The sequence below is a fragment of the Diplotaxodon limnothrissa genome, linkage group LG18 (genome assembly GCF_057381915.1).
Source record: "Diplotaxodon limnothrissa isolate DT_005_m linkage group LG18, D_limnothrissa_male_GT1.1, whole genome shotgun sequence".
Lineage (NCBI taxonomy): Eukaryota > Metazoa > Chordata > Actinopteri > Cichliformes > Cichlidae > Diplotaxodon > Diplotaxodon limnothrissa.
The window spans coordinates 14,221,301-14,235,243 of NC_140613.1; positions in this window are offsets into that span (position 1 = coordinate 14,221,301).

Here is a 13,943-nt window from a genome sequence, read left to right on the forward strand (position 1 = left end):
GCAGGAGCAGGCCACAGAGAACGGGGGTGAGAGAAGACTCCAAACCTCCCTCTGCCCGCTCATATGTGTTGATGCATGTGTGTTCTAAGGTGCATTTAAAACCCAGGAGGGCATGGAGCTACCTGCCAGAGAGCAGCAGGTAAGCGCATAGCCCCTCCTGCTAGCCCTCAATGTCTACGTGTATTTAAAATTGAGAGGTGGGCAACGATGCCAGGGGTGAGGTGTACACCCTGATGGTCTTTTGGATTCCGTGTAGCGTGCCCACCCCCAAGATCCTATATGAATGTGTTATGAGAGTGTAAGTAATGTGAATGTCTAAGTAGTGAGATAAGTGGTAAAATCTTAATATACTGTAGCCAAGAGAAAAAAAAGAAAAGCTGATGACAGTCATCATCTGGTGATAATTTCTGCTTCTGTCTGGATTCAGGAGCATTTAGCATGATTGTTCACAGGATGGGGCTTTAATGTGAACAGAAGATGCATAATTTTGCAAACAAACCATTAAATTTAGACACAACCTGCGAAAGGCCATTTGGAATCATTTGCAATGCTGTCGCCTGCCGTCATTAGCGAAGCAGTGACTAAGAAATAAAAGTCATAGTGGTAAAAACAAAGACATCAGTGCCACACTGTTTTAGAATAAACAGAGTGGCAATGAATACAAAATTAGACCCAAACTATCTCCAAATTAAATTCTGGGTAAAAAACATCATATAGTTTCCTTTTTGTTTGGGGTTTGATGAAAATGCAATTTTTTCTGTTGTCTTGTTTCTCTGTAACATCAACTCTTTGTTTGCTACCTACATTTCACATGACAAACTGTACCTAGATACACAGACTCCAACAAATGAAACAACAATTTTGGTTATTATGAGCAGCAGATTGTGTCTGTTGTATTTTCTGGCATATTACAGACACAATTGATCATAACCACACTAATTTCTTTAATGGTCCACATAACAACAGTAGAACAACAGATTTTTGAGCCAATTCATCCCTCATCCCTAGGTTATGTATTTTGGCTTTGAAAAGGCACGGCCTCAGGTTATTTATGATCCTCATACAACAAAAACACATGCAAGTTTTCATACTGTCGATGTATCAAAAGACAAAAGAAGGCCTGATTGATATGATTTGCTTGCTGTTTTTGTTTTACGAAAGCGAATGTGGTGGTAATGAAAACCTGACTCTACAAAGCTGTGTGTAAGTACAGTGGCTCCTAGGGACAAAGGAAATGCAGGACAGAAAGCACAAACATTAATGAAAACAAGTCGAGCTTCCAGAAATTCAACAAATGCTGAAACTAAGTAGACAAAACGTGTTCTTACAAGGAAAATGCTGCAGGAACAGAAAAAAGAAAGTGCGCCATTTTAGAAGGGGGAAGCGATACGCTCTTCATGTCACACACAGATCAAAACAAGAGATCGTCTACTGCATTCGTTTTGCAGCATTAATGACTTCAAAACTCTTCAAGGGCGTCTGCACAGGAAGTGATTAGCTCATCGTGCATTGTTTTGTCGCTGGCTGCTAGCTAACATTCCGAACTCCAGTTGCCTAGGTAACCCTCTAATGTATTTCCTACTCTGTCTTCAGTCAATCAACAGTATCCTCCACTCATTGCTATAGTTGCTGGAATTGCTTGCCTTGAAGCTGAGAAAACTTTAATTCCTGTTTTATAGTACCATGGTTGTATTCTTTGGCATAGATATTTGCCCAATGAGCGCTTACTAGGAGGGGTTTCAACCTACATAAATGTGCTCCAGTGCAGTTCTCCATAAATACTACAGCACGTAGCTCTCCCTATGCCTGCCACTAACAATAAAAACTTTATGGAGAGGTGCATAAGTCGAATACTGATTACTTGATATAACTGAGGCAGAACGGAGCAATAGCAGAGTCCAGAAAGTTCACTAGAAACAGGAGAGGATAAAAAAAAAAGAAACATCACAAAATACTGCATGAGAGGTACAGACAATTGCTGCAATGGACACTTTTTTTTTTTTTTACTTGGTTTCACTTCTGCTCTTTGTTTGTGATAACTTCTTGTTCTCTGTGGCTTGCTGAAGGACCAAAAACAGCACAACTGAGGCAATTATGGTTCAGGCCGGTCGTGCCACATACTCTGAGTACTGCCTCCACCTGGCAACAGATGCTCTCTGCAGGTAGATGAGCTGCCTGTAGCTCCCTACACACTGCCAGCAGAGAACCATTTTCATCTTATTGCCTGAGACCTGCCTGACTGACGTCATTTACTTTCTCTGGTCTCTGCTGTTAGTCATTTCCCATGTGCCATATTTTGTAGACTGGGTAGCTGTTGTTGCATGCTGAAATCTCAAAATTGGCTAAAGAGAGATGAAGAAGACAGTGCAGGCAGGGTGGAGTGGGTGGAGCGAGTGGAGATAAGTGTCAGGGGTGATTTGTGACAGAAGGCTAGCAGCAAGAGTGAAAGAGAAGGTTTACAGGATGCTAGTGAGACCTGCGATGATGCATGGTCTGAAGACGGTGGCACTGACAAAAAGACAGGCCAAAGGGGAGGTGCCAGAGTTTAAGGTGTTGAAGATTTTTACTGGGAGTGACATGAATGGACAGGATTACAAACGATTACATCAGAGGGACAACTCAGGTTGAGCAGTTTGGAGACAAAGTTAGAGCTGCAAGACAGAAATGGTTTGGAAGTGTGCAGAAGAGGGATCGTGGATATATTGGATAAAAGATGTTGAAAATGGAGCTGCCAGGCAGGAAGACAAGAGAAAGTCCACAAAAGAGGTTAATGGATGCAGTAAAGGAGGACATGCAGAGGATTCATGTGACAGAGGAGGATGCTAGAAATGCTAGAGGGTGAGATGGAGGCAGATGATAGACTGTGGTGACCCCTAAAGGGAGCAGCTAAAAGAAGAAAAGGCTATTCATAGTTGTTAAGTATTTTTCTGTCTTGCTAGTAGGTTAAATCTAGTCCATTGTGGCAAGCTCACAATGCAATAATATTATTTAGCATTCCTCTATTGACATGAGGTCCGTTTTCCACCACCACCAAATCACATGGCTAGAGTCTGGCCACGTAGTACACCAAAGGTGGAGGAGAAGCAAACTTATATGTGTTTGCATACAATGGAAGTAAATTTAAATTCATAAGATATGAAAGCTCATACCAGTCTTTTCATATCTGAGAGGGTTCCCTTTTAACAAAGAAGTGAAAATTCTCTTCTGCATCACCTAAAACGTCACCGATTGAAGAGAGATCAGGGCTCTAACAAATAGAAATATGCAGCAAAATACTTATTTATTCCTGATATTGTCATAATTATTTTCAGCAGGTTAGATATATGATCCTCCTGTGTCTAGACAGCACACAATGAGCTAGCTAAACAACAACAGCCCGTTATAAGCTAACACTATGTTAGGCTTGGGAAAATTTCCCCTCTGATTACATCAGAGTTTATTCTCCCAACAATGTTAGATCCACTTCAGAGAAAGTGTCACTAATGCTACCGAAGAGCAACTAACAACAGCTAACAGCAGTTACACACTGTAACTTTAAAGCAGCTTTGATATAGCGGTGGGCAAGTGAGCAGTGTGACTGCTACATGTGCATAAGAACAACAGTAGTATCAATCCTTACCTGAATGTCCAGAAATTTTATCTGAGTTTATCTGTGAAAATCCCTGCAGTATGAATATCAGGGGGTTATTTAGTTAAAATGAAGCAGCATGAGTTTAAGAGCAATGGCTTGGAAGGTCTCATTAAAATATTAACAAAATGCCAAAATGTCTGCTAAATTACAGGCTAATTTCAGTTGTTTCACACTCGAGTTTAAATGTATTCAAATCAAGACAAGCTAAAAGTCAGTGTTCAGTTACGCAATGTGTGTCATAAAACATGGTTTTGCTTTAAAGTTGGTCTCAAACCAAAAGGTTGAGAAAGCACTCTGTAGGAATAATATTAGTTGCACAGATTGATCTGTGGTATTGTCATGTCTTTGTATCCTGTAGTTTTAAGATAAGATAAGATAACCTTTATTAGTCCCACACGTGGGAAATTTGTTTTGTTTAAAAAGAAAAGATAAAGTAGCTGCAAATTGTCTTTCTTTGTCTAGACTTCTGCATAATGTTCTTGATTCCTACTGATCAGCGAGTGGTCACTGGTGGAAATGAACACAGAGACTAACAATTAACAAATGCACTGGAAACAGGCAGTCAGGCATGCACTCTCAAAGACACACAAACACTCCAAAGTCTCCCCTACCGAGACGTCTGCCGGGTGATTTGTCATTCTCTTCTCCCATACCAGTGAAAGGGCCTCGTGACGACATGTCATCCATTACAGAACATTTTGTTGAGCTGCTTTTCTCTTTCTCTGACAACCTGCAATTATATCCACATCCTCTGAGAAATCAATCCACACTGCCAGCCTCGCATTAAAGGCAATTCAGAGCTTTTGAAAAGTCTTGTCAGGAACGAATTGGAGGTCCAGGCCCTGTGCTGTCATACTAACTCTGACTGCTTAGAAAGAAGCCTCGGAAAGACGATCAGATATCATGACAGTTCCTACAGTATGTTAGCTTCTGTATATCATTCCCAAATTACTATTTATGACGTCTTCAGTTATATTGTTTTTACAAGATGATATCTGTTTTGTAGCTATTTTTAAGAGCATTTTAAAAGTTACTGATCAACTTAGCCAATATTTAGACGGATATTTCGCTCATGTCTTTATAAGCCATGTCTCTTGTGGTGCTCCCTCCAACTTACTGGCATTTCTCTGCACGCATTTCTCGTTAAAAGCAAATAAGTGGGTGAGAGCTCATAACTGAGAACTCTGAGTTTTTTATTCAGCCTTTTGCTCATCTCACCATCTGCCATTTGAGAAAACTTTAGCTCCGTCTGTGCTGGAAGATCAACAGTCTTCCTCCTCTTCATTCTCCTCGTTTCTGTGCTATAAACCAACCCAACAGACGTCCTGTGAAGATATAATGTAAATGTAGAGGAAACACCAGTTGAAATTGCCAGTCACCTTGGCAGAACTGTCTTTGTTTATGATAACTACTAAGACTTTTCCAAAGAGTTTAGTGCCCTGTGCAAGACATCCATTGCTACCCTGGAGAGACTTAGACTAGATGATGTTGTGACAATTAAATGTCATCAACTGTAAAGAGACTTTACATGAATACTCGACTTTGTTCTAACTTATTCTACCTTTTGTCATGAGACTGATATGAAACAATGTATTATTAGTGTCTGTTTGTGATTCAAACATGATCTGTTTCTGATTATTTGTGCAGGAACTGATTTGCCCACATCAGTGTCCTTAAACTAGTGGTAAGACTTTAATTTATAAATGTCTGGATTACACTTTATGATCCAGTCTTTCTGTTCATTGTACTGTTAACCATGCACTTTCTAGACATTTCTGTTTTAACTTTGCATTAAGAGGATATATTTTCTCTTAATTTTTTGCAAGCATTCCTTTTCTATAAATCTTATAAATTTTGTGAAACCTACCGACCTAGTAGTAGCACTTAGTACTTACTACACTATAGATTGGCTGACTTTACATACATAAACTCATAAAACGAGATTTCTAAAAATTCTGCATATTATTATAGAAAATAAAGATTACAGCAGTGGTTCTTAACCTGGGTTCGCTCGAACCCTAGGGGTTCGGTGAGTCGGTCTCAGGGGTTCGGCAGAGCCTTCGCCATGACATGCATGGCTCATTTTGTGCACCAGTAAAAAAATCACATTTTATTTTTCACTAAAGAGGGGTTCAGTGAATGCGCATATGAAGCTGGTGGGGTTCGGTACCTCCAACAAGGTTAAGAACCACTGGATTACAGCATTAACATTAAAGAAATCTCTTTTGCCATATCCCTGTACTCACTATCCACAGGAACACTGTGGAAATATAGTTTTGTATTAAGTCTGCACTGTATGGTAATACATCGTAACCACAAAACCTTCCTGAAACTATTACAATGTAACCTTCAGTGTAATAGTTGATTTAAACTCCTGCAGTCAATCTTCATAGAGCCTACAATCTGACATACACATAAGCGGCCGATTTAGTTGCCAGCATTCGTGCTTGTGTATGGTTTATTATGTGTTAATTACTTTGTGGTTGTATAAGCAGTGCCAGGCATGATAGAAACAAATGAAATGCTGGGACTTTTTCCCCTCCTGGATCATGACTCTTTGTTGCGGTCACTTCTTTTTGGAGGTAACATGTTTTCCCCATGTTCATTTCCTCGTGCCCATTCTGATCTGAGGAATTTGCTAACTTATATTTAGGCAATGATTATTGTTCCTTATATTGAGGTGATGATTGTTATTTCCTTACTGCTAAATTCAAAAACTGTTGAGAATAGTAGCTGGAAATGTGTATAAGGGATTGGCACTATTTGAAGAGATCAAACACAACAGCTGCGGGCTGCGTCAGCAATGCATGCAGTTACATTTCCAGGAAAGTGCACGTCAGGTTACAGCACAGGTTAGGGCATAGGGTTTCCGAGGGTAATGCACTTAAAACATAGGTTTCACACAGAAGTATAAGAAGCCATGCCATGTAACTGAGGATGCAATTGGGAATACACAAAACAACATAAAAGAGCAGCAGTTGCACTCCAACTGGATGTTTGAGCTCCTTGCTCGATCTCTAAGGCTGAGCTCAGCAACCCTGCAGAGGAAACTTATTATCCAGATTTCATGACCACAGGTGAGGGCTGGGGTGTAGGTGGACTGGTAAAAAGCATTGCCTTTTGGCACAGCTCTCTCTTCACCACAATAGTCCAGTACAATGCCCACATTACTGCTGACGCTGCACCAACTTACTGGTCTGATTCACACTCCACCTCCCCATCAGGATGCTAATGTTGCATCAAGTCAGTTTGTGAAATTTCTTCCCTTCTATATTTTCCAGGGGTCAACTGTAAGTGGCCCTACTTTTTCTGACATTAACATCAGCATAAAAACCATACAGCGGGAGCTTCATTGCATGGATTTCCATGGCTGAGCAGCTCCTAAAGGTGTAATCTCTAGGTGGCCCAGTGCTTTTATCCATGTATTGTGTTAGCTGGACAGCTATTATGAAGTTTAAATAACGTTACTGTTTAATTTACTTTTGCCTCTCTTTTTGGTTAGGATTAGGAAATTACTAATTATTGAATGAATCAAGAGTGGAAAAATGTTCAGACAACAAAGGAGTAAAAGAAGAATAGTTGAAGTTCTAGTCTTTTTCTCTGAAGCTCCTCTGATGCTGTCCAAGGCAGCCATCTAGCTTGCATTATGGCTACAAACAGGCTTTAATTATTGTCAAGTTTTTAAGCTCTATAATGCTTGTGTTTTTGGCACTGTATCGCCAAGAAGCATAACTAAGGGATAGTTTTCCTCCTCCTTCCCTGCCTTGCCTCATGTGCATAGCTGATTGATTAATCCCCTCCATGTGAGCCACTCCGTGGGAGGTTGACATGTGGGAGAAGAATGAAGATGGCATGGAAGTTAGGAGGAGGTCTTGCCTGGTTCCCTGCAGCGTCCTCTCAGCGATGAGATGGATAGGTGGTCTTTGCACTCAACCACTTGATGCTATCCTCCCACATGCTGTCAAAGATGAGTCTCCATGGCAATCCAATCTGATTAGTGCATGATGGCAGACAGAGTAGGAGAGTAGTCCTGTGGTGAGCCTCATTGAGTGGTGGCCCAATGGAGCGTACGCACTTGTTATATCAATAACACGACTAAAGAAGCAAATTCTTCCTGGGGATGTTCTTGAATCTGTGTAAATGGACAGAGTGTAAAATGTAATGCTTAATATTATATTTGACAGCACCTTCCACGTGTGTACTTGTTTGCAGGTTTTATTGCTGTGCTACCAACTTTATTTATTCATATAAGTAAACAACCATTATTTGGATTGCCTTTTTAGAATTTTAATGTACCCTGTGGTCAAATCAAATCCTGAACCCTTTCGTTTTCCTTAAACTTGGTACTTCCTACTTCTAGTAAGATGATGTTTGTTTGGGTTTGGTTTTTTTTGTTGTTTTTATGTATGGACATTCATGTGCCCTTTGGGATGATCAGTAGTAACACTGGTTATGACCAAATACCTACAAATATAATGGCCTTCCAATAACTTTCAACTGTACTTTGGGTTTTGTGTCAATTACAAAATGTTAGCATTTTTCTCCCCATTTATGCAGAGGGTTGATGCAGAGGAGGATGATATAGAGATAGGGTGAGATGGAGGTAGATGAGCCTCTGTGGCGACCCCCAGGCACTGGCTAAAAGAAAAAAGTCTGTTTCAGTATGTCAACAGGCTAATCTAAGACAATTAGCATGGTAAGCCATAAATCTGCTAAGCATCAGCTATTTGAATTTATGAATGGAGCTGTCAAGGCGTTCAGGTTACAAATGATAACATCTTAAATCATCTTTCAGTGAGGAGGGAAAAATGTGGTTTTTAGACATAAAAACCCCAAGTGACTCACTCTTGAAAATCTTTTAAAGCTTGATTAATATTAGTTCCACAACCTTTTAGAAAATATCTTAATACCATAGTATTTTTTAATAAAGGACAAAATTGTTCACAATTATCTCTTTCTCTCTTTTTTGTGTTTTAGGGTTTTTATTTGGATAAAATGAACACCAGTGTCATATAACACACAGGTTACCATTGTGGTTTAGAGGCTATTTTATATCCAGAGTTGGTGGTTTGACCCTTGACACAGACACACATTTCTATTATAGTACCCATTACCATCCATGACTGAATGCCTGAAACCCTAAACTGACTGTTTGTGCAGTAATTGCACTGAAGAACTCTATGAATGTGGATATTTTAGAAAAAATATATAAACACAAGCAGCTTTATCTTCTTCTTGCCTTGTAATTCTGCGCACACACAGAGGCAGTTATCACAGCAGTAGGATTCTGCAATTGCTTTGCTGCTTGGTCTTGAGTTAATAGAGAACTGGAAAGCCAAATTACTGAAAGTAACTGGTAGAATCCGTGTTTGCCATGGAAACAAGGCTAAAATCAGTGTCTCACATGCTATGATGTACAACACTCTACAAATCTCTGACTTTAATAACAGAAGATTTTCTGAACTTGTCTCACTGGGAGCATTTCTGTGTCTGTCCTTGAGGCAAGTCCAGTAACAGTGTTAAAATGTTCCAGGAACAGAGGGAGGCATGCGTCATTGCTCTTCATGGGCCCCACCCCCACCCCTATTTCATACATTTTGATAGAGACGAGTGTCTTCAAGGCAGTTAATGTGGCCTTTTCAATTTCCTGTTTGGTTCTCTGGATTTAATACTTTTTATGCTTCATTGATTTATAGCCAACCCATCAAAAGCCTCATGCTGGGTGATCATTCACGTCTGAGTCGAGCCACACTCAAAACACTGGAAACTGCCTATATCCTTGGATTCTGGGGCAGGTTAAAGAAACAGCTTTAAAAAAAAAAAGGTTTAAACTGAGGATAAAAATAAGCTTCTTTGTTTGTTTCAATGAATCAATGCAGAATTAATTCATGTTATATGCATAAATAATATGCATAAATAGCTGATGTATGTGACTCCAAATATCTCACACAGGTGACACATTTTTCTTCCGCACAGCATCCCAAAGTTGTCAAAACACTGGGTTCAGGGTGTGGTGTCAGGGCAGGCTGACCAGAACAGCTAACAACCATCGTCTAATCATGTCTGTCCTATTTGAGTATGATGCCAAGACACCAATTGACAAGGATCCTTTGTGGTCACACGACTAGTGAGGACCTAGACTATGAGGTGGTACGGTTGGATAGGGGATGACCCACACAGATATATCACATTCAACCTCCTAAAAGCATGGAGAGAGGCTGGAATTGCGTCTCTGGTGATCCAGGTGAAGGAGAGAAGAGTTGGAGCCGGAGGTGCCAAATTCCACTATTTCCCCTCTCTCCATTGTGATGACCATCTCACACAGGAGCAGACGTTGCTGCATTGCAACAGCATTTTACAGATGTGTTCTCCTCCCTACCTGGCCGCACCAGTCTCATTGAGCACCATTTCGATACATGCCCTGGCATGCTGGTGTGTTCACAGCCCTACAAGTTACATGAACATAAGAGACAAATTGTTCAGAGGGAATTGGCTGCAATGCTAAAGCTGGCAGTAATAGACGAGTCACACAGTGCTTGGTGTAGCCCCATAGTTCTTGTGGTGAAGAAAGATTGGTCTATATAGTTCTGTGTTGACTATCGCATGGTGAATGAAGTGTCACAGTTTGATCCCTACACCATACCCTAGATCATCGAGCTCCTGGACTGGTTAGGCATGGCTTACTTTTTCACAACACTGGATTTAACCAATGGCTACTAGCAGAGGGCCTTCTCCTCTCCGTATGGTTTGTAGCAATTTGTCACACGTCCATTCCGCTTGTTTGGTGCAGCAGGTGGACGCAGTCCTGGAGTCCCTGAGGTACGCGTGGCCCACGGCCAAACCAAAGAAATGTGCGGATGAAGGTACAGTATCTGAGGTACCACTTGGTAGGTGGGCAGGTGTGTCCACAGATGGATAAAACTGCAACCATTGCATCCTGCCCATGTCCCAAAACCAAAAAAGAGGTGAGGCGGTTCTTGAGGCTGGCCAGTTACTACCGCCAGTTCGTTCCCGGCTTTGCATAACTGACCAGCCTCTTGACTGATCTCACCCAAAAAGGTGTCCCAGATCTACCGACTGCTGCAGTGGTTAGACTAGGAGGGACAGCTCCATGGCCTAAGTAGGGTGATGGGGGTATGTGGCAGGGTGTAGGGGAGGGGTGGAGCAGTGGGTTCAGGTCGTGGTGTTAGCAGAGGATGACCAGAAATGCTGACAACCATCGTCTAATAATGTTTTCCCTTTTGAGTGTGCAGAGCGGAGGGACACAGCTGGAAAGCTGCGCAGTGATAAATATATTGTGGGATACACTGCAAATAAAACACCATCAGCATGCAACGCAGTGTGCGTGGGTCCTTATTCCTGTCACACTTATGTAATATGATTGTGTTTCCTTTTTATCTCTTAGTAATTCTTGATTATGTCTTTTTTTGTCTTTATTGCTGAGTGTCTGGTTTTGCTCATTCTGTATCTTTTTATCTGTTCACTTTGCTTTTCAATATTGATGTTTTATGATGTTGCTTTGTATCCAGTTTCACTTGTTTTGCATCTGCAGGTTTTATTTCTCTTTGCCGTTGTTGGTACAGGTTTGTGGTTGTTTTTCATTCTGTAGTTTTGTCTCAATTGTACTTTTGCACTTCCTTCTACTCATTTTATTTCATGATCGTGTAAGCACAATAGACTGACACTTTGCACAATTCAAATGTAATTTTTTGCGGGGGGTTAAAGTATTGGTCATCTTGTTGCATGTCTTTGTGGCCTTTTGACTTGTTTCCCAAATCAGAAACTGCTTCTTCTTGGTCTTTTGGGTAATTCATTCGTCTGGCTTCTCTCTCCTGTGTGGATACCAACAAAGAAACTCAACTGGAGATTTAATTAAAGCAGCTCAATATTGATACCTAAGCTTTGTTTAGCTGCTGATAAAAGGTCGCGTGGCTGACTGGAGGCGTTGCTTTCAGTTCATTGGTTCCCTGCGGCGATTTCTTGTGTGTGCTGTCCGTGGTCCTGAAAGTAAACAGCATCGCCAGCGGGCCACAGTGGCCTCTGCGGGCCACGCCTTTTGGAGTCCAGTTGACAGTCTTAACTCGACCAGCATGCAATTTGGGCTTTTTAAGTAGCACATGCAGGAATTCAGATGTTAAAGTTCTGACTAAATGTGAGTCACGCACATCACGCTGCCCACTCAGTGCCTCACAAATTGCGCACAGCAGGGGACCGGACCCTGTACCTTCTGGAGCGTCTGAAAGGCGCAGGCGCAAATGTCAGAGTTTTATGAGTACTTTCTTTTTGGAAACAAAGTCCCCCGCACGCACGCGACGCAAAGACGTGAGGAGGATGTTTTTTCTTCCATCACATCCCAGACTTTGAAAATCTGTCTCCTCCCCGCGCTGCGTCGATGCACTTGTAGACTAAACAGCTGTCTCACTTGGCTTTCTGCGTGTCTGACGAGGCGAGAACCCCGAAGGTACTGACACCTTCATCATCATCATCATCATCATCCTCCTCCTCTTCCACCTCATCGTGGTGCCGCAGCAGCCAAAGCGGTGAGTGCGTCCTGCAGCAGCAGCAGCAACAACAGCAGCAGTAACGGCACCTGTCTATTTTTCCCAGGACGGGCTTTTCTTGTTTTTTTAATTGTCTTAGGAGTGAAAACAAGGTAGAAACACCGCCGCAGAACCGTAAATGCCGATGGCTCCATGTGCAGACATTTGCGCAGGTGAAAATTAGGCATCGGTAAGTTGCTTTGACTTGTTTTCCGGTGTGTGTGTGTGTGTGTGTGTGTGTGTGTGTGTGTGTGTGTGTGTGTGTGTGTGTGTGTGTGTGTGTGTGTGTTTTATTGAAAAATGGGAAGCAGTGAATCCGTTTCGAGTGAATGTGCCGTGAAAAGGGGAAGGCTGACGGTTTTTTTCCTGCTACATGTGCAAGCGAAGGTCACACACATGCCTGATGTGTTAAAGATGTGCGAATGTGGGAATAAAGGAAAAAGACAGGGCAAAAAAAATCGCCCCTTCTGTGCGGTTTAGCGAAGGAGAAAGCAGCTGTCACTTACTGTGTCTTGTGTAGACGGATTTCTTCTCCCTGTGATATGATAGAAATCAACCGACGTTTTGCGATCCGCGGTATGTGGGCCATGTGACCTCTGTGCTTCAGCAAAGGAACATTCATTGAATGTATGTGGAGGTTTTGGATTGCGGTACACGTTCACGGCATTGGAAGTGGGTTGATTGGACGCGGTTTTCTCGGATCGCTTTGAATTGGAAATGATGTATTGATGCAACACAATGTTCCGGGGAATTCAACGCACATACAGGGGAAGAGTTCTGTAAAATCCCTTTTGCAGTGAAAATAAATCTTTAAGGAATCTGAGCTGGGTCTCAGATTTTCTCTCTTGTTTTTGTCATGCATCTGCTTATAGACACAAACACACACAGAGAGTCTTTTGGTTGATTGGCATCTTGGTGAGTGGATGTGTTTCCCAGTGTTTTCTTTTCAGCTTTTGTTGACATCCGTGCCAAACAGATGTGAGTAAAAACTGTTATAGCTTCGTCTTCTGCTCCATGCAGTGAATAATCCTGAATAGTCCCATGGCTGCAAACCTTCCAACATTTCCTGGTGACTCAGTACTGAGCGAAGCAGACTCTCTTGGCTTTCTTGCCCTCAGGGTAGTTCTGCCCGTCTGTTGTTTTCTGCACCAGAGCTTTCTCAGGACCAAAGAGACATTGATTTGCTCTACATAAGGCCGTTTTTAACTTCATTTGAAGCCCAGAGCAGCGTGACTGCTTTTGGGTTAAATAGATGGAGTGTGGGGAAAAAGAGCGGACCAATCATGCCAGTCCCCGTACCTATCTGCCCCTCTCTGTTTTATTTGTGCATTTCGGTTTGATTGCTCACCCTGAAAGTTTGCTTTCAGCCCTGTTGGACATATGTCTTCCTCCTCTGTATCTCTGGATTTTTCCTCTGAGCACACTCTGTCCTGTTACTTGATAAAGCATCCGAGAGATGCTTTAGAGGTAATTGGGTTCAGTACAAGAAGGAGGGGATGCAGAGTGGAATTTGTTTCTATGTGTGCATGAATTATCTTTAGGAGAAGGTGTGCGTGTCTGCTGGTTTACTGGTTGTGTGCTTGTTATGCGTTTCTGGTGTTGCTGTGTTTTGTGTTAGCAGTGAATCATTGTGTTTTCAGGAGGCTGAGCGGATGAGTAAGACATGAAGTCAGGGAGGTTCGGGAGGGGGATGTTTTAAATTCTGACCCGAGGCACATGAATTTTATTATCTTAAAGGAAATTTAGAAGAATCTTCCAAATTTCTTGCCTTT